General features: G+C 46.6%; 1 non-coding gene across 1 annotated transcript; it reads right to left on the bottom strand.

Moving 5' to 3' along the window:
* Positions 1-4759: 4759 nt before the first annotated feature.
* Positions 4760-4832, bottom strand: trnav-uac (transfer RNA valine (anticodon UAC)). The gene has a single exon. It is a non-coding gene; the product is annotated as a tRNA-Val (tRNA).
* Between the last annotated feature and the right edge of the window lie 17276 nt (positions 4833-22108).

Genomic DNA, 22108 nt, shown 5'->3' with positions numbered 1-22108 from the left:
TGGGAACGTATTGTGGCTGTGCACAAGTGTACGTGGTTCCAGTATCTATCATCATTGGTGTTACTTGCCCTTCGAGAATGATCTGAAAAATGGGCTGTTCCTCCGCCCCCGTGTTATAATTGGGTACTGTCCCTTCCCACCAGGGTTCTCTGGGCACCCCTAGCACCTTCCATTGGGGTTGACAGGTCCAGTCGGACCTGCTGGGGCTGGTCTTTGATTAAACTATTGTTCTCTACTCATTGATTCCTGCTGAAATGTGGCAGACCAAGGTTTGTACGGACAGTCTCTCCTGATGTGCCCTGGCGGATTACATCCCCAACACAATCCTCCTGTCCCTCTTTCTACCTGTCTGTTCACTGGCCCTTTATGTCACTTACCTCTCTGCCCTCTTCCTTGGAAGTTCCAGTCCTGTCTGGGCTGTTGTCTAAATTTATTTAGTCCCTGATATTGCATTTGCGGAAACGCTCCCCCAAAGACTTTTATTACTGGCACAGGGCTTTCTGGCCCTTGTCTGGCAGTATAACAGGTTCCTCCAAAAGCTGGCGCTTCGTTCATTTCAGTCGGCGCAATCAGATCAGTTGTTGCTGGCAACATCTTTTTGCCTTTTTCATTTTCTTTCTTTTTAAGCTCCTCAAGCTGCATCTGTGTTAGCTTTCTTTGCACCTCCTCCTGCTGCTCAATTAGCTTTTGTTTGTTTTTTACGGTATTTCTCGACTGCGTGCACTACGTGGTCCCTAAACGCTTGGTGGGACATCGACGTCAGCCCTACCACCTCCTGTCGTCTGGACTTGACTTGTTTTGGGTGGGGAGGTGGCATTGCATCTACAATAGCAGTCGGAAACAATGTGGTCAACAATTGGTTGCCCTTCACATCTTGCTCTGTTTCCAGTCTCCACTTTTTCAACTGATTTTCTAGGTACACTCTCGGGTTTTCAGTCTCTCCCAGTGGATCTCCTTTTAAAGCTTTGGGGTCCACTTTAGGTGGATAGCAGTCTCTGAGGGCCCTCCATACCCTCTGCCTCACTCGGTCAAAATCGCTTCCATCAACTTTTGGGTTGTCCGCCACATTCGTTAAGCCAGCTGAACTCATCAGTTTTCTTAGTTTTGAGGTTCCCACTACCTTCACCAGTAGTGCCTTCAAGTCACCTATTGCCAGTAAGCGTCCTGTGGTCTCGTCCTCAAAGGCTCTAATCCATTTTCCCGCTCCTTTCACTAACAGTGGATACACTCTACTTCCCCCTTCCGAGCACTGGCCTGCAAGTCCACTGTCCGATCCCTCAATAGCCTCTGATCCTGGTTCTATGTCTATTTTCTGCCACCCCGATCTTGCCGGGGTTTCTTTTCTCTCTCGCCCTTCTGTTTTTTTTCCCTGTTCCCTCTTCACCCGAAGCAGCTCAGCTTACTTTTTATATGTTCGGAATTCCTCGAACTCCTTACGTTCTCTGCCTTCCCTCAATTTCCTACTCTCTTTCTGTAACTCTCACCTTTCCTTTCCAATTCCTCCTTTCCTGCTGCAACGTTTTCTTTTCTTCCTCCCTTCTCTATCTGAATTCCTTTATCTGCCGCTCATCGTCATAGAAATCTCCTTCCCCTTGTATCCCCACTATTCCTTTAATTATTGGGCAGTGTTTTGGATTCCCTTGGTCTGGATAGGGAGGGTTTATTTCTCCCTCTTTTAAGTCGAGATATAAAGTCGACTTTTCCTCCTCCCGTTATGGTAAGCTAGTTCTCTGGTTTCTTGGCGTAGTAACGCCTGATATGTTTTTCTCAACTTTTCTCCTTCTGTCCTAAAACGTTTTAGTATCTCTGCCTCCGACTCCCTCTTCTGGTTTCTTTTTTCAGATTTGTCTTTTGGTTTGTAGTTTTCTATTAACCCGTCCATTTCCTCACACAGACTTAAGTCAGAAGTTCCCGCTTTGGCCATTTTGTAAGCAGATCTTTGGTTCTCTTTTCCCATTTTTCCGAAATTTTTGTGATATCACTTTTAGATACTGGATTTTTTTTACTTAATATTTCAACTACAGTTCCTTTCCCCATCATGTTGTTCACAGGGTGTTTCTCAGAATCTCACAACCAACTTGTTAGCGCTATTGTTTCGTATACTTCTTCTACACCTAACTCTATAATTTTTGCTGCCCAATATCCCGGCTTTTGTATTATTTAATCTTATCTAATTTATCAAAATGTTCTTATCTCTTTTGTTCTCCCCGTGCAGACCCCTTCCTGGGGCGGTTTCCGCGTAACTTTCCTTTAAACGTTGTCCGTTCAGACCCTCGTCTCCTGCGGGGCGGCATCCACGAGGACTTTCTGCCCTGCCCGTTCAGACGCACGTCTCCTGCGCGGCGGTATCCGCAGGGCCCCTGCCCGTTCAGACCCTAGTTTCCTACGAGGCGCTAGTCACAGGGACTGCTCTTACCCTGTCTGTGCAGAACCTTGCTCCCTGCAAGGCGGTATCCACAGGGGCCCTGCCCTTTCACACCCTCGCTCCCTGCAAGGCGCTATCCACCGGGACTTACTAAAACCACGTGGAAGTTTACATTAATCAATTTCTATCGTCTTATTTCTACTCAACCCGCTGCGCAGTTTTCTAGATTAATCCCCCGAGTCTCCTTTAATTTCAATTGATGCCAGATTCTTTGGATCGGAGAGACCCTTCAACTATCATTTAATACTTCTGCGTCCAGAGACCTCCCACACCCAACAGAGCTTTGGTCCGAATTAACAGCGAACACACTTATCTTTTTTTCTGGATCGTCACCCTTTACTCTGCTGGTTTCGTGGGGGTCACCAAGGGACTGGGAAGCCTCCTTGATTTGTCGTTCTTTTCTTATGGGTCTCTTTCCGACATTGCTTGCAGCGCCTGATTTGTTGTGGTTTACCAAGATTTGAGAATAACCAGGAGACACAGACGATTGCTCAAGAAGTTAGACTTCTATTTGCAAACAAAAGCTGTGACAGTCAGACAGCCAGTTACCAATCACCCTCTGATTACTGCTCTCTCTGACTGCCCCCGAGAAAAGCTCGCGGGCCTTTTTTATACCTTTTTCATAGCTCAAATACATTATCACGATCCTTCATGTTCTCTCTTATCGTCACAGTTCCATCTTTCACCATTTGCCTCCTTTCACAGTTGTTTGCTGACTCACAACCATTTTTCTTTCGCGACAGTCATTTCCTGACTTAATCACAGAGTGTCTTAATTATTTAAGGGCATTGGGAGTACTGGTATGAGGCTACAGAACAATCAGCTATAAAACAGTACTCGGCTTATTAGCTACAAGGCTAACAGTTATAAAACATCACAATGTGACCCTATTACTTATGAGGTCTGAGACTCGCTGGCACCAGAGTTAACAGTTATGAAAGCTATCAACTACAGAACTACTACAAAATTATTTGTCGCACTAGCCATAACAACCATTAGCTACACAATAGATCAACAGCGTCTTCCTAGGAATGGGCTAACCATTTGTTTAATGAGCTTCAATAAATCAAAAGGGTCTCCCTAGGAATGGGCTAACTATTTTTTTTAATGAGCTATATGTTTCCCGCACTGTGTTTCCCGAACTCGGGCTGAAGAAGGAGACCTAGCGGCCATCTCAAGGAGACCAGCGGCCATATTCAACACAGAGCAGACTATGAATGAAAAGAAGTGTACACCCTCTATTTTCTATCTATTCTATAATGGTCTCCATGTGAATGTGCAGGTCACGTGACCATAACATCAGAAAAGAAATGGGCAATGATCATGTGAATGAATTGAAGGTTGCAAATTGGAAACCTTAATTGTTTTGGGGCAAGGACTCGCCCAACACGAACAACGCTGGGAGGAAGCGATTAGAACATCGGGCGAACTGTTTTGACGCACCTGAAATATTTAATTGTCCAGCCTCTACCGTCATCGGGGCCAGAGAATTTTAGAGATTCTTAAAGTTCTCATTATTTTAATTGTTAAACCACTTCTCTCATCTGGTGACAGTGCAACAATGGGCGATTGAGGACAAGGATTCTAAATTCGTAATAAGTGAATGAGGGGGAAATAACTAGCTAATTATGGAGTCTCGGTCACATGCAAAGTGTTCTTTCTCATCGTGTTGGGAACCTGGGCCCACAGTACATCATCGTCATAACACTGGTGATGTGAATGAGGGAAACAGTGTGGTGCTTCAGATGGCCCAGAGAGAAGGGAAGGTGATGTCTGCCTCAAGTAGTCCTCTACACTTACAATTAGGCTCGACCCTTAAACAGCTGACTCTGGACATCTCAACGAGCCAGCATGACCACATTTTATCTGTCAGCGGGTCGGGACGAGACAGGCCACGTGATCCTTCGATTTTCTGAGCCGTGATGAAAACGGCGCCCCGTCTACGAATTCTCTTCGTTCCGACACGAACTCTCTCTTCTTGTCGAAACACTTCAAACTGTGCAATTCCGTGTGTGCTAGGAAAATGCGTCCCGTCTTCTTCTCAATTTCTCGCAGGACCCCGGCCCCAGCATCATTCCTCATGATGTTTTTTTTTTTCGGTTACTGAAAATAATGGGCTGTGTGGCTTCATGGAGAAAGCGTCTGACTTCGGTGTTTGATGTGACGTCAACAGAAGTTTGCAAGTTCAAGTCCTGTCCCGATCTTTTTGCGGAACTCAGGTGTGTGCATCCATTCTGTCTCTCTTCGCATGTGCTTCAAGAATTTTAGGTTTGAAATGCTCCATTGAAGGCCAAGTGTCACGTGTTTCCCAAATCCCTGAGCCCAAAACAACAATCTTTCCGCCCAGGATTGAACTGGGGACCTTTCGCGTGTAAAACGAACGTGATAACCACTACACCACAGAAACCACCGGAGGCTTTCAACGCTTCATCTAAGTTGCCGCGCTGCTGAGCACTGACGGAGGCTGTTGTATCCCCTTGAATTACAACCTCTTCTGCCCCAAACAACAAACCCAAATTCTGGCCCGTCATCTTTCAGTCGAGGAATGTGGTCTGTGGTGCCTAAATAACGCAAGAAACACATCTCTGTCTCCTTGGCTTCCATCAGCCTCCTCAGACTGACCCTCCACATCTCGCGGATAACTGGGCGGTGCCGCTGAGGTTTCTATCCACAGATTCGCGCGTGGCTAGTCTCCGACTAACTCTGCACTTCTCCTCACCTCGACAACCAAGTTAATACAAAAACGTTACTGAGACATGTGGCGGATAAATCTGTCGACGACATGGATAGCAGTAGGCAGATCTACGCATGTGTTATTGGGGCTTCTTTATTCGTTGTCGAGTCATGGGGCATGGAGATAGACCTTCCAGCCCACCGAGTCCACAGTGACCATCAGATGAACATTCACGCTGAGCTTTCATTGATCCCATTTTATATTCCACATCCTAATCAATTTCCTCCAGACTCAAGTTCTCACCTGCAATCCAGGGGACTATATTGTGGATAATTAAACCACCTGTAGCAGAAGGAACATTGTATTTCTGGTGACATATTTAGTAATGCGAGTCAGCTTCTAAAAGAGAAACAGAAGGTTCTGCGTGTGGCAACAGCACCATGTCTGTCAAATCAAAAGACGCCATAAAATACTCAGATTCAAAACGGAAACTTCTTGCATAACTCAACATGTCACCAGAATGGACGGAGAGGTTCTCCCGTTAACGGAGACCTCCTCGTGAAGCAAGTCAGAAAACTGCTCACATGAGACAGGTGAGAAGTGATTTATATTTCTGTCCAGCAACGAAATCTTCCCCACTGCAGTTTTCTGACTTTCAATGTGGGAAGTAACAAAGGCGTTGCGCACTTATAGGTTGTTCGTCGCTCAGATGATCCACTGCTTCGGTGCGCTGACCTTGTGTTGCATGGGCAGCAGCATTTTACTGGAGAACTCGGCTAGTTGAACTCACATTCGAGTCCTGAACGCTGCCGTTTGATTTTGTCCTCACAGCATTTGTGGCTCGGCGGCTTCAGAATTCAGCGCACGCTCACTGTTGGTTTCCACATCCCATTTCGCACGGTGTCGTTGGCCAACTGAAAATTTGCAAACACTTGTTGGGTTTTTTCGTAATATCTGAAATGTTACCTACAGCACAAAAGTCCCCAAAGAGCATTGTGATGGAATTATGACCATGTCGGTTTCACTTTACGCTGACTAGATTAGTGCACCACTTTAGAATTGTTGTTCTGTTCATCCAGAAATTCGATGAAAGCCGCCCACTGGCCTGCTGAGTATTGGCGGGAATTCATATTTTCACATTTCTCTTTAAAAACGGAACATTTGAAGAACGGTATAGCGAAGACGTTTGAGAAAGGAGAAACTTACGGAAACATGGAGATATCAAGGGGAAAATTAAAGGAAGAAAAGTATCCGTTCGATGCAGAGCTAAATGCAGCAAAGTGGGCAAACTTCTATGCAATTCTCTTCCATATTTTAAAGAGGGTTGAGTGTTGGTGGGCAGGGAGATTGCCCTCATAAACCAGTCTCATAAGCTGAGACCCTGAATGAAAATCACCGATTGGATTATGGAAGGAGCACCTTCACTGTTTTGGGAATATGGATGATAAATTGTGCCGAGATCAACAGCAAGATAGGAGTAATGACGTCTAGCACATTGGTCGGGCTCCACTGAACAAACTGCATCTCATTCAGTGTGAAAAGCTGTTCCGTTGTGGAAGCATAACAGGTTTATTGAAAAAGTCAGAAGCATGGGGTATTTCAATTACAAGGTCCGATTAGATAAAGTCGGCTGTGACTGTCCGCGCACCGAGCAGCTTCTCAAAAAGCACAGGTGAAAATTCGATGCTTGGCAGTGGTGGGATTCGAACCCACTTTTCCTCAGAGACTGGAGCCTAAATCCAGCGCCTTAGACCGCTCGGCCACACTACAACCGATCAGCCGAACTATGATCTCCAATTCATTGCGTTCGAGTCTGCACTTCCCACTTAATGCAAGGAAGCTCACTTCGAGAAACAAAATGAGTTCTGCAATATACTATTGGAGAAGGGACAGTGAACGAGAAGGAAGAGAAAGAGTCGAGCAAAGTTACAAACAATGGTTCCCGCTCTCTGAGGTTGTACGTGTCATTTCGGAATTCAAGACTGGGTTTCGTTTCTCTCTAAATTCGACTGTGCTTAAACACATGACTGATGAAAGCTATCACGATGCTTCGCAGTTGGTCTGCCACAGGGGAAACAAAGCAGGACATCCATCCATGGAATGAACATCATCAACAGGGCCGGTGAACCGATGGTGACCAGGAAGTCGGTCCGTCAGCTATTTGTGAAGCGTAGTTTCAGGGAAAGGAGGACTGGCAGCTCAGCGTCTTTGTTAACTGTATTCCAGTGAAGACAGGAACGTGGGAACGTAAAGTATTGTCTTAATGAGATAAACAAATAATTTTAGCCATGAGACGAAACAAATTATTAATCCAACAAGAAGTGAGGCCACGCTGCTTGAACGTAAGATCAAAGCAGGGCTGCGGTGTTGGCAACAAACAAAAAAATATATAACCACAAGCAGTTGAATTCCAAGGAAATTGAGCATTCTGACCCTTCAAAAGAGGAGCAGGCAACAGGCGGAACAACTGCCCTAACAATATCAGATAATATGACATTGTCCATTTGGCATGGAGTCTAAGTTAAGGGCCACTTTATTTTATTCTTGAACGATTGTAAAACTCCACGATGCTGGTAGAACTTAGTATCTTAGTGCGCGATTGATTAAAAAAAACACACTGTACAGTTTTACAAATATTTAGGTGAGTGCTGTAACGTTGCTGTTTCTTGTCGGATGATTGACTTCCAATGCAGGGAGATTATACATCAAATGTGGAGAGCGGCGCTGACACGACATCAGCAGCAACATGTTCAATGTTGGCCTCTTTTTTTTCTTTTCGTAGCTGAATGAGTTGGACATTATTAAGTGAAGGTTACCAGACCGATACCGAAATGGACGGGAGTTTTGTGAAGGAAGGTTGTCAGGCCGGCCGGGTATCCCCTGCAGTTGCGAAAACCGAGAGATGTCTTGAATGAAACATGTGTGTTCATGAGGAGCCCGACAAGGGAAAATCGGGGAGGACGTTTCATCCAATGGGGGATTCTATAGCTTGCAGTTACTGTTTCAAAATCAGTGCCACACACTTGTGACAGAGGTGCTTTGCCACAGTGTGTTCAGTGTTCCGGAAAGTGGGACTGCCTAACGTTGACAACTTAGTCGACATGGATGAGTTGGACCGAAGAGCTTGCTTCTGTGCACCGAAACTCTCTGATTCAATGACTCTGATTACACTGAGTATATTTTTTCACGGAATATCGTTCATACGCGGCACAAATCACAAATTTGATTGCGGGGATTTGGTGAAACGAGGAAGCTGTTACGTGATTTCAGTTCTGTTCAGATATTCAGTCAGTCAGGGAAGGCAGCACATGTTCAATTCGTTTTTCTCCTGCTGCCTGAGCTGCTGAACATTTATTGGAATTTCAGCTTTTGATACTAAACCCCGGCTTCAGTGTTCCCATCAGCGTTACAGCGTCATACAGCACAGAGCCAGGTCCTTCGGCCCAACCTGTCACTGCCGACCATCAAGTACCTATCCCCAGCAATTCCATTTGCTTTCACTTGGTCCACAGATTGTAATACCGTCAGGATCCAAGTGTGTATTAATTGTCTGTTAAATATGAGTTCATGTTTAGCCACTGCTTTCTTTGCCATCATGTAACTGATTTCTACCGCCTGTGGTGATAGAAAATCTTCCTCAGATCCCCTCCAAAATTCTGACTGCCACTGAAACGGACTCTGACAATTTTGCCATGGGAGAGCATAGCTAATATCTTCCCTTTCTTTGCCAATTATAATATTAATCGAGACTTAGAGTAGTACAGCAACAGGTCATTTGGACCATCATGAATTCCTTCTGTCCTGTTCACCTGACTTTGCGGCTCTTCTGCAGCGTTGCTAAGTGCATCGTACAAGGTACTGAAAGGGCTCTGCAGGCTGGGTCCCTGCAGAATGTTTCCTAGCTTAACAATCTACAAGCAGAGGGACACCGATGATGATATGAGAGGTAAATTTATCAATGAGATGAGGAGGAATGCCTTCACTCGGGGGCGAGCAAGCTGCGGAATTCTGAACCACAGAATGCTGCGGTGGTCAAGTTGCTGAATGTATTTCGGAAGTCAGTGATCACCTTGCTGAAAACCAAATACATCAAAGGAATGGGGAGCTAGCAGGATTATGGGTGGAGACCTAGGACTCACTTTGGGGCACACAGATGGCGGAGCAATTCTGTATGCCCCCCAATCCAGAGAGCGGAGATCCTCCGCTGTTGCTGAGGCCATTCGGCTGGTTCTCCTCTTGCACTATGCGGGCCCCGGCGGTGAACAGTGTTTCCTTATGAATACCCAGAAAGACCATTTACACCTCTTTGCCTGCTGATTTGTCGAGAAGGTTCAGTTCCAAATGCACTGCCTGGTTCCAGGTATGAGTCGGGGTGTGTCCAGGGAAAATCTGGTGGTGACAGCGGAAACTCAACCCCCGGGGAGAAGCAGCGGCCTGAAAATTCAACAAATGTAAAGGGTTGAATTTGCCGGAGCTGTTGAATTTTAGAAGTATAAACTGCGAACTGCCGTGACTCGGATACGAACCGAGGTTGTTGCGGCCACAACGCAGAGTACTAACCACTATACGATCTCGGCCACACACTTCAGCTGTGCGCTTCCTGCACTGTCAAACCCTCTGTCAAGGGTGTGTCTCACCTACTGACTCTCCATTGACCTACAGTAGATCAGCGGCTTGCGCTGCCTAGTTGCTCTTCCACAGGGCTCCCTCTCCATTTTATTTCCTTTCCTTGTCAGTTTCATACTCTCACCCCACCTATCCTCATTCTCCCAAGTCCATCTGTCAGTCTCCCCACTTCTCCACATCTCTCCATTATCGGTTATTCCGACCAAGTCTTCAGATCACCTGTCGGCTCCTGCCTCACCACTTCCTTCTCTCCTGTATACTGATTCTGCTCCCTCTGCGCTGTCAGTCCAGATTCAGGGTGTTAACCCGAAAGGTCGGCCATTCCTTGCCTTCCACAGACGCTGCCTGAACCGCTGAGTTCGTCTCACAGTGTGCTTGTTATATGTTCCAGACTCCATTATCTGCAGTACCTTGTGTCTCCTGCCTTGCACGGAGACCTGCCTTCAGGTGTGGATCTGTGAAATGTGTGGATGTTTCTGCACTGCACTGAAGTCAATGCTGGTAAGTAAGGCACCGTTCATTTTACTCATGATCGAGTGAGGGATTATGCCTTCTTTGAATTCTGACACTTTTGAAGCTCTTTGAGTTCAAATTTAATCGTCTCTATTACGTCATCAATCTCCCTCTTTACTGAGATTTTCGTGCAACAAATAAAGAGCGGGAAGAACTCAGGCGGTCGGTCAGACGCTGTAGGGGCAAAGGGACAGTTCAAGATTCCAGTCGAGATCTTGCATCAGGACTGAATTTGTAGTGTGGAGAAATAAGCCGGAATAAAATGGTGAACGGGAGGAATGAGACAGCAAGTGGAGGAGACGGGTGGAACCAGGTGAGGATGCGGATTGTGCGCCGAATGAGCCAAGTATGGAGAGGGATGAGTGGGGGTAGAGTCAGAGGCTTCCATCTGATAAGTTAACACAACAAAGGCCTGCAATGAAGGGGGTTTCAGAGGATTTGGGACGATCAAGAGATGGACGCAGGTGGTGCGGGTTACCTGAAACTGGAGAATGCATCGTTCATGACGTTTACCTAAGAGCACACACGAGGAATATGTGATTGTACCAGACTGAGTTTGGCCTCGCACTGGCAGTGTGAAGGCCGGGGTGGGGCGGGGAATATCAGGTCACTGTGGGTAGGGAAGGAGAGTTGATTTGGCATACATCCAGGATCTCAGGATGGCCGGTGAGGACAGACCCCAGGTGCTCGGCTGAACGTACGACTAATCTAAGCGTGGTCTTGCTGATGTAGGCGAGGCCACTTTGGTAGCAGCCAGTACAGTACAGGAGGTTGGAGGGTGTGCACGTGAACCTTTGTCTGACCTGGCCTGGCGGTTTCGATCCCTGGTTGTTTGTGAGGGAGGCGATGAAGGGATAAGGCTTGGGCCTCCGACGGTTACAGGGGAAAGTGCCAGTGCACCGGGGCATCTTCTGGGGAATGACGAACGGAGAACTTCGGAGTCACGGAGAGAATGGTCCCTGCGGAAACCAGTTAGGGCTGGGGAGAGGAATGTATGAGTGGTGGTGGATCCCGCTGCACCAGGCGGAAATGGCGGAGGTGATATGCTGGATGTGGAGGAGAGTAGAGTGAAAGTTGAGGAAGAAGGGAACGCTATTTCTCTTCTGTCTTATGGGATCCGGGATGGGAGCAGAAGTGCGGGAAATGGTGGAGATACGGGTCAGGACTGCAAATCTCAAGAGAGGAGAAACCACTTGAACAGATAAATCGGGAGCTTCAGATGCCGTGGAAAGGAGAATCCTCATTTCCAGAACAGATGCGGCGGAGACGGTGAAACAGAGATAGAGATGGCGCCCTTACAAGAGATAGGGTGTGAGGAGAGGTACTCGATGTAGCTGCGAGATTCAGTGAGGTACAGTAAGCATCTGTAGATAGTTGGTCTTCTGAGATGGAGATCCAGAATGGTGGAGAGTTATCAGAAATGTTCCAACTGAATTTGAGAGAGCGGTGGAATTCAGCAGCGAAGCATTGACGAGTTCCACAATGGTGGATGAGGTGACACCAATCCAGTCGTGGATGTTATTAGGAAAGGCTCGTGCACTGCTGCCAGAGGAGGATTGGAACATGGACAGTTCTACGGAGCCGAGGACACGGCAGGGCAGCTCGAGACCATGTGAGTGCCATGGCTTAACCTGTGATTTGTAGAAAGTGAGAGGAATGATCTGCACGTTGATCAGGGAAAACCCTGTTCTGCCTGGTGGGAGCTGGTTAGGAGCGTTATAGAGTGGGACATGTTTCGATATGGTAATATTCCTCAGGGATCTGTGCTGGGATCTCTGCAGCTTGTCACACACACACACACACCCCGACGCACGCACACACACCAACACACACACACCCCGACGCACGCACACACACCAACACACACACACACACACACACACACACACACACACACACACACACACACACACACACACACACACACAGAGGAAGATTTAATGGATACAGCGGGATATAGATAAGTTACAAGCATGGGTGCAGTAATGACAGGTGGAGGTTAATCCAGCCAAACGTGAGGTGTTGCACTTTGGGAGATCCAATGTAAAAGGACACACACAGTTAACCAGAGGACACTTCACAGTGTTTATGTGCAGAGAGATATTGTTATCCAATTCCATAGCTCCCTGAAAGTGGTCGCACAAGCCGTTACAGTAGTAATGAAAGTTTAAGACCGTTTAAAAGGGCATTGAAGCGGCTCTTACAAGGTATATGTCAGTGCAGTGCAAGGGCACATACGGAGTACTACAGACAGAAGGGATTAACTGGGGACAACATCCTGGACCAAAGGCCTTGTTCCTGTGTTGTGTTGTTCTATGTTCCATGTTGCATTTATGTTTCAGAAAGAAGTGGAGGACTGCAAGTCCTTGTTGATGGGGAATTCAGTTGAAAAGGGGCCGCACGTTCATGGTAAAGATTAAGCGGTGGGGCCAGAGAATAGGAAGCTGTTAATGTGGTGGAGAGCATGTGAGGTAACGCGGATGTAGATTGGATGGGACTGGGCAACTGAGACAAGGTAGACTGGTGGTATGAGGAGTTCAGCTCAACGGGGCAGGAACAGGCAGAGAGAATCGGTCGGCAAGGGCAGTCTTGTTTGTGGAACTTGGATCTACATGAATGCACGTCAGCGCTTTTACATTAGTCGGACGTGAAGGAGGTTCGGCTTGTCACCGAACACTCTGACGAAACTTCAACAGCATCATTATCTGGCACGGCAGTTCAAATGGGCAGGAACGCGGGAAGCTTCAGAGAGAAGTCGTCTTAACCCAATACACCACAGGCACATCATTCTCCACCACCGGCATCATCTGGAAGAGGCGTTGTCTCACGAACGCAAATTCCATCATCAAAGATCACCCAGCATCCAGACCATGCCATCTTATCGCAGCTACCATCGGGCCGGAGGTTCAGAAGCCTGAAGTCCCACACTAACAAGTTCAGGAACTGTTTCTTCCTTTCACCCATTCGGTTCTTGAACCAATCAGCACAAACGTAATTACTGAAACACTTTGATCACTTGGCAGTAATATGGACTTCGTGTTTTTGTTTTGATATGATTGTTTATTATTCTTACAAAATTGGGTGCATGTTTAATTTCTGTTTGTCATTGCACAAGTGCGTGCATGAATTCGTGTAAATGACAATAAACTCGACTTCGACGTTGAGAGATGATTTTTTGTCTCCGTTACAATGAAATGTTTTCTTGTTGCAGCTTGAAGGGAAGTTATGAGATGTCTACTTGTTTCCAGGACACCTGCAGATATTGAAATCACTGTTTGTTGAGAGGGGAACTGGATGTAACGAAATATCGGCACCCTGGCGCAGCTGGTGAAGCTGCTGCCTCACAACGCCTAATAATTGGGTTCAATCCTGACCGCCGGTGCCGTCTGTGTGGAGTTTGCCCGTTCTCCTTGTGACCGTATGGGATTTCTCCTGGAGCAATCACTTTGTGAACTAATCTGTTGAATTACTTTGGCTTCATGACTGTGAGGTTAACGTTTCAACTGATGACAATGTCTGCCAATATCTGTGTTCAAATTTGCTGCTGAAAACCGGTCATTCTGGCCAGGTTTTGACCTCAAGTCTCCTCAGCTGAGGATTTAAACTCAAGCTCTTCGCTCTCCTCTTATTCAGTACGCCGGTTTCTGGCTCTGCATAATTACGCGCTAACTATTTATATGTTGATCCGGAGAATAAATGAGAGCTTGTCGTATTCAAGCCTGGATAAACTGCATCATATGATTGTGGACAGAATTGACTTCATATCATTAGATGCGATTATGTTCACATACACGTTGGCGCAATGAATGAATGCATCCCTTCTTTCAAACTATGCAGTTACATGTGACCTGCTGACATTTCAAGTCCCGCTTCCGTCTGCTGTAAATCACACAGTGCCACAGGTTAATTCAAACGCGTTTATTTCGCAATATATCGATAGGGAGAAACCTCCTTACTCTCAGCTAGAGTCCGCGGCGGAGTTCTCCAAGGTACAGAGGGGGCAGACAGTAATTCATACAGTTATTGCCACGCACACTTTAATGAGTCAGGGGCCGGAGTTCTTGGTGGAGCAGGAAATGGACGAAAGGCTACTCTGAAGCGCTTGTCGGTGCGGGTTGTTGGGGTCCCCTGGGTCCTAGGTAATTACGAGGGTGCGGTGGTGGCGCGTGAGGGGGTCGGTTCGCTGGGGCTCTTGGACCGTTGGGGCGCATTGCATACCTTCGATCAGACCGGTCAAACCATCCTGGAGCGCAAAAATGCGGCTCCATTTGGTATTCTGTATTGTAGGGACAGGTAGTTCGGGAGTGAGGGGGCTTTTGGACCATCTCCTGTTTTACCCTTGTGGCTTTCGAATTGCGCCCGTTATTCCAGAAGTGGACCAGGGCTCTTCTCATATTTTGTCATGTCATTAGTGCGGACAGCTGATGCCCCTCCCTCAGGGATACATTGTAGTAGGAGGGCGTTAAACTGATGTGAGGCATTGTCTCTGTTATATGCATCGTCCCCTGCATAGGTCCTGTAAAGTGAGCAGGGACAATCCCAAAAATCTGGACCGTCCTCCCCCTGTTTCAGTCAGCATTCTAAAACCTTACCTTTGTCAATGGGCTTTGGAAGGTCTTGCGGAGGGCAGCTCCACTGGGGTCTACCTGGTTCGGAGCCTGGACGGCCGCTTGGAAGGCTGTCCAGTCCGCGTAGTTAACCTGGTGCTCTTTCCACCTATCTGCCTCAGCAGTTGTAAGGGTCATGCAACAAAGAAGAAGAAATCCCTGGAGTGTTGCCTGGTACATCTGAGTTGTCCCAATGATATAATATATAAAATCCTCCGGGTTGGCTTTACGGTCGGACGCCTGACTCACGATTAGGCACATCTCCTGAGGTTTCCAAGGGGTGTAAATTTGGATCGTGGGATTAGAGGGCTTTCGGCCTGGATCGGGATTGGGGACACTCCTATTGGGGAGCTGTATTTTAGCCTTAATTTCCTTCCCCTTATTCGGCATAGGTGATGGGTCGGGACCTCTAGGGACATCACTGTAAGTGGTTGAATCGGAGTCGTAATCGTTTACCGACTGAGGATCTTTTATAGGTCTATACCCTACCAAAAGGTTCTGCCGTATGTCTGTGGCTATAGAACCGTTCGGAGGCGGTTCTTTCCTCTGCCTAAGCTGAGATAGGGACGCGATAGGGTCATGGGACTGTTCTTGTGACAGGACTTTGCTGACGGTAATGGTTTGCGGAATAGCCACATGATATGGGGATGGCAGTAAGATTGGGGGGTAGATAGGGGCTTTGGGTCGAACCCTCCAATCCTCCTCACTCTTGTCCTTATCGTTATATTGGAACAACAGGGGCACACCAGACATGTCGGGACGTACATCCACCTTCCCCTTGCTATTATTCGTTTTATTACTATTTCTACGTTTTTCCTCATTTTTATGATCTATCCCTTCCCTTTCCCCTATGCTTCTCTCCGCATCGTTGTCTCCGCATTGAGACCTCAGAACTTCCCAACTCTTGGGATTGCCTTTCTGATCACATACATTAATCCCTCTTCTACGTGCATTATGTTCCCAACTATTCTGTTTAGACCTATTTGTTAGGTCTTCGGCCGTTTTTCTCCAGTAGACATTAATATTTACCATTTTTACCCAGTATGGCGTTCCCAAATAGCCTTTTCTGCCTTTTGGCACCTACCCAAATCCCAGGTTCCCCCTAATGGCCATATTGCATTTCCTGATTTTTTATTGAGGCATGCCAATAATTCGCGGAAGTTATACTGATTTTTCGGATCATTTTTACATAGTTTAGATAGTGGGATATTGGTCCCAGACTTCTCGAGAGTTTGTCCCATCTTTTTCTTACTCTCTATCTCTCTCTCCTTTTTTAAAAACCGTACGGTACAAATCGCTGCGATTATTTGATGATCGGTCTCTTTCCTTCACCCACTTCAGGTCCCTGTCCTTCTCGTGGGGGTTTCCCCTCTTAAGAACCAATCTAAGGCAGGGTGTTAGTACCGGAGAACCGATCTCATCACTTAGAGCTCTCAACATTAAAATTCGCGAATTTAAACTAACCCTGACTGGGGTCTCGATCCCCAAACCTTAAATTGACCCTTGACGTTAACAGGGGCTTCCAAGCCCAAACATATAAAACTTGCCCAAGGCAAACCATAAACGAACCTCTAATAACCTTGATTTTCACCCCAGTTCTCTTACCTGTGGCACTCAGAGCGGTTCGCGAGGAGTCCGTCAGAGGGTTTTCGATAAGCGAAGGGATCGGTCCGGAGTGTACTGCCCGAGAGGGAAATAAGTGAAGTTTACCTTGTGGGCTTTTCCGTCTCAGGTAATCGTTTTCCCTTTCGATCGCTCACGTCGCTTCAGAACCCTCGTCTTGGACTCCTGGCTGGCTCGCCAAATTGTTAACCCGAATTTGTCCCACTTCCGTCTGCTGTAAATCACACAGTGCCACAGGTTAACTCAAACGCGTTTATTTAGCAATATATCGCTCGGGAGAAACCTCCTGACTCTCAGGCCGGGTTCGCAGCGGAATTCTCCGAGGTCCAGAGGGGGAAGACAGTAACTTGTACAAACATTGTCACGCACACGTTAATGAGTCAGGCGCAGCTGTTCTGTGTTGAGCAGGAACCGGACAAAGGGCTACTGCAGATGGAAAAGAGCAGCCTCACACCCCAGCTTCAGCTAATCGTTTTGAAATCGGGTGAGGCAAAGGCAGGTATCACCTTCACTGTTTGAGACAGCCTTACCATTTCCCGTTAAGACTGACTATCATCCCCGTAGTCAAACATAATGGGAATCCAATTAAGTTCCCGACACAGCATTACCACACAACACCCAGCCCAGGCAAGCAGTGGTGTGGCTGTTCTGGCCTGAGAGGACTTTGTAAATCAGTATTTCGAGCAGCCATAATTCTCATCCGTCTTAAGATATGAATACTGTTATAGTTTACTAATACTGCACCTCCTCACCAGGAACCATTCTCTTGTGCCTTTGCTAGACCCCCGCAGATGCCTTATCATCCTTTTACAATGTGGCGACCAGAACTGAAGGCAATAATTCAGTTAAGCCCCGAGCACTGTTTTATCAAAGATCAGCATATATCCTCTGTTTCAAAATCCTCTTCTCGAACTGAGCCCAGAAAGCTTTTCTTCTGTGTCGGCGCTTTCTCCTACAGCCTTGTCACCTTCAATAATTTGTGGACATGTGCACGAAGCGACCTCGACTGCTGGACCCCTTTCAGAGGAGTGTCATTTATTCTATCATGTCTCTCCTCACCCTCTCAACAAAAATAGAACACAACATATTTCTCCGCATTAAACCTCACCTTCCATGGCTCTTCCCATTCCCGGAGTGATTTACATCTACTGCAATGTATCGCTATCCTCTTGGCTATTCAACAGATGAAAAGCCTAGAATCAATGGCACATTTGGAGATTGTGGCTTGCACCTCTATTTATAGATCAATGATACATGAAAGAACAGAGTCCGCAACTCCGATCCAAGGCGCGCACCACTATACCCATTTCTGCAAATAATAAAGACCTGTTTCCTGGTTATGCCAGCACCCGATGTAACCTTTATGTCATGCATTTCCGAGTAGAGCAGGGTTCCCCTGTGGACATCCCCCTTGAAAAGAGGCATAGAAGTTTGGATACTGCTGCTGTGACCGATCGGTTGGAAGTAGAAGCAGCAGCACGGTCTGTGGCACCAAGGACTGGCTCTGAGGCTCGGCAAGGAAGCGTGCAATTAGATAGGACTATGGTGATAGGTGACTCAATAGTTATGGGGGCAGACAGGAAATCATGTGGTCGCTAAAGGGACTCTCGCATGGTGTGTGCTTTCCTAGTCTCAGGATCAAGCACGTCTCTGAAAGTTGCAAAACATTCTCAAGGGGAAGGGCGAGCATCCAGAAGATATTGTGCACAGAAGGTTTGAGTGGGGAAAAAGTTGAGGTCTTGTAGAGTGAACATGTTGTGTTGGGAAAGCGGTTAATCAGCAGGGCCCCGATGGTATCAATCTCTGGACTACTCACAGTACCACATGCCAGTGAGGGTAAGACCAGAAACACATAGCAGAAGGCGTGGCTGAAAAGTTGATTCAGGTGCAGTGGTTCAGATTTATGGGTCATCGGGATCTCTTCTGGAAAAGAAGCGACCTGTGCAAGATGGACGGTTTGTACATGAGCTGGAGGGTAATCAATACACCAAAGGGCAGTACTGCTCTGGAGGGTTTCAACCGGATTGGCCGAGTGAGGGAGGGAGTTAAACCGAAGGCAGGCTGGAAGTTGAGATAGAGTTCAATGAAAATAAGGTCAGAAAACAAGACAGGCAACAGCATAGCACAGAGCGAGGAAAGACAGTTGTTGTAAATTACATTTATTTCAATGCAAGAAACCTGACAGGATGGCGGATGAACTCCGCGCATAGATCGCTACATTGGCCTGAGATATTAAAGCCATTACATGTACATGGCTAATGGAGGGACAGGACTGGCATCTAAACGTTCCTGGGTAGAAATAGCATTGGCGATTTCGAGGTGGAGGAGAGCGGAGGGGGAGTTTTATTTTTTGATTAAGGAGGACATCCCGGAAATCGTTCGAGATCAAGTTGCTGGAGGATCGTCCAGTGAGGCTTTTTGGGTAGAGATGAGAAATAAGAAGGGGATGATCACCTTGATGTGATTATACTATCGGCCGCGTAATAGTCAATGGGAATTCGAGGAACGCTTATGCAGAGGATTGCAAGAAGTTACAAGAATAATCAGGTTTTCATAGTAATGGATTGTAAGTTTCTTGATATGGACTTGGACTGTCATGGAGCTAAGGTGATGGCGTTTAATTTGCCAAGTGTGTTTAGCAAAGTTTCCTCGAAATATATTGAAGATGCTACCAGGGAGGGGCAAAGATTGACCCACTCTGGAAAGTGGGACATGACTGGTGACTGAGCTGTCAGTAGGGCAGCACATTGGGACCAGTGACCATAGTTCTATTAATATTAAATTACTTATGGAAAGAGACACAGCTGGTCCACAATTTAAAATTCCAAATTGGGACAAGGTGTGTTTTGAAGTTATTAGACCGGAACTTGCAATCGTTGATTGGGTACGTTGTTTTCTGGCAACGGGACATCTGGAAAATGGAAGGTGTTTTATTGTGAGATATCGAAAGTTCAACATCGGCATGTTCTTTCTTTAACGAAAGGCAGGCTGGCAGGAGTAGGGAACCATGATTGACAAGGGATATTGAGGCTTTGGTTTGAACTGATGTAGTCATGGCTCAGATACTGGCGTTGGGTATAAGTGAATCCCGGGAGGTGTATAGGAGTTGCAGGTGATCAGTAGTTCAAAGCGGGGGCATGAGATCACTTTGGCAGAGATGATTAAGGAGACTCCAGAGACATTTCACGCGTATATAAAGGCATAAGAGTCACGGGATAGAGAATAGGACCCCTCAAAACCCAGAGTGGCATCTTTGTTTGGTGCCGCAGTTGATGGACTAGGTCCTCAATGAATATGCCTGCACGGTTTTTACCGTGGAGAAAGACATGTGCACTTGGAAACTTGAGACTGTCAATGGGGAAGTGTTGCAGAGAATCTGCACTACAGAAGGGGAGCTGCTGCATGTCTTAAAATGTATGAAGGTGGATACTTCTCCAAGCCCTGAACAGACATATTCCAAGAAAACTGTAAGAAGCTGGAGAAGAAATTGCTGGATCCCTGGCTGAGATATATTCATCATAATCAGCGACAGGTGAAGTGCCAGACGACTGGAGGGGGCTAATTTAAGTAGGACTTCGAAGAAAAACCTGCGAACTATAGACCAGGAAGCCCAACATCTGTGGAATATAAGCAATCAGAATGGACTCTCAGCGACAAGATATACCATATTTGGAATGACGAGCGTTGATTAGGGAAATGGATCACGTCTTTGTGAGTGGGAGATCATGTCAAACGAATTTGATAGAATTTTTAGAAGAAAGAGCCAAGAAGGTCGACGAGGGAACGGCGGTAGACATTAAGATCTACTTTATTAAGGCCTTCGATAACGTTCCGCATTGTTGGCTGTTGTGGACATATCGCATGTGATTGGGGAGAGTTATCTAATTGGATACAGAATAGGCTTGTTGGTATGATGCAGAGGGTGATGTTGCAAGGACGATGTTCGGATTGAGTTCCATGACCAGTGTATTTCCCCAGGGCCCGGTGTCTGGCGCATTGCTGTTTGTCATTTAAATCAATGATTTGGATGAGAATGAACAAGGCATGGTTAGTCAGTTTGCAGATTACACTAAAAATGGTGGTGATTATCAGGATGTTAAAAAGCATCTTGATCAGCCAGGTAAGAGCTCTGAGGAACAGTTACTGTGGTCAGTTTCAGACGGATGTGTGACATGTTGCCTTTTGAGAAGACAGATGAGTGTAGGACCTGCACAGTGAACGGCTTGGCCCTGGGAAGTCCTGGAGGGCGGGGGGACAGATGAGGACAAGTAAATTGTTCCATGGATTTGGCCTTACAGGGAGACAAGGCGGGGAATACGGCTTTTGGAAGGCTGGCCTTCATCAGTCAGGTCATTCAATATGCAAGTTGGGATCTTATGATGCAGTTGTACAAGATGGTGGGGCCACATTTGGATTATTGTGTTTAGTTTCGGTCATCCAGCTGCACGAACGATGTTATTCAGCTGGAAACAGGTCACGGACGATTTACGAAAATGTTGCCTGGATTCTAAGGATTCAGTTCGGGAAAGAAGCGGAGCAGGATTGGACCATTTTATTTCCAGTATTAGAGAATGAAGGTGATTTTATGGAGGTGTATAAAATCATGAGAGGATAAATCAGGTGCGGGTACCATCTTTTTTCCAAAGCAGGAGCATCAAGAACGAGAGGGCAGAGGTTTAATGTTGGAAGGGAGAGATTTAATAGTGAACGCAGGGGCAACGTTTTTCGCTCAGGAGATGGCCAGTATATGGAGTAAGCTGCCAGAAGAAGTTGTTGAGCAGATACATTCACAACACGTAAAACGTACTTGAACAAGCACATTGACAGGGATGGTTTAGAAGGATATTGGTCAAACGCGGACAAATGGGACGAGATCAGATGGGAATTTTGGCCGGCATGGACGAGTTGGGTCGAAGGGCCCGTTTCCTTGTTGTGTGACTCTATGACCAGCAGATGTGCCGCTGCCGTGGCCACCAGGTTGGTGTTGACACATATTGAGGGACTGCACGTTCTCCGAGACAGGACCGCAAATATTAAAGTTCAAAAAATTGTGAACTGTGTGCAAAAAATACCAATGAGGAGACAAATTACTAAGACGGAATGTTAACTAACTCAGCGTTTTCGTGGAGTCCTGTTATAAAGATATTGAGTAACGCTCATGCAAAGACAAAATTAAATGTCAGTGCTGACAGCGATCAACAACACTGTGAAGAGGATGTCTTGTTCACCTGAGTCTGAACACGGATTCTGTTCCTGACTGAACTGAAAAATAAAAGTGACCGAGTCCCTGGCTGTGCCATTATAGGTTCTGCAGTTGAGGTGTGGGTGATTGAACTGAAAGCGACCGGAATTAGCTTTATTCTTTTGGACACATGGAGATCAACACGCCGCCAATATTCCGCTGAATCCGGAAAACTCTGTGTATGACCTGATTTGCTGTCTGTCTCCGGGAAGATCGGCTCAATCATGCACCGGGAGGAAGTGCTGAGTGAGAGATGAGCGCGAATATTTCAAGTACGACAACTGCTGGAAGCTTTATTGTGTTTTTGTTCGTATAAACAAACACCGTCTGCCCCAGGTGATAGAGCCTTTCCTGACAACTGCTTGGATCCCTAACCCAATTAGCATGGCGCACAATTG

Source organism: Pristis pectinata, unplaced genomic scaffold (assembly GCF_009764475.1).
Source record: "Pristis pectinata isolate sPriPec2 unplaced genomic scaffold, sPriPec2.1.pri scaffold_12_arrow_ctg1, whole genome shotgun sequence".
Lineage (NCBI taxonomy): Eukaryota > Metazoa > Chordata > Chondrichthyes > Rhinopristiformes > Pristidae > Pristis > Pristis pectinata.
The sequence above is the reverse complement of the archived record's forward strand: the minus strand, read 5'-3'. Positions and strand labels throughout refer to the sequence as shown.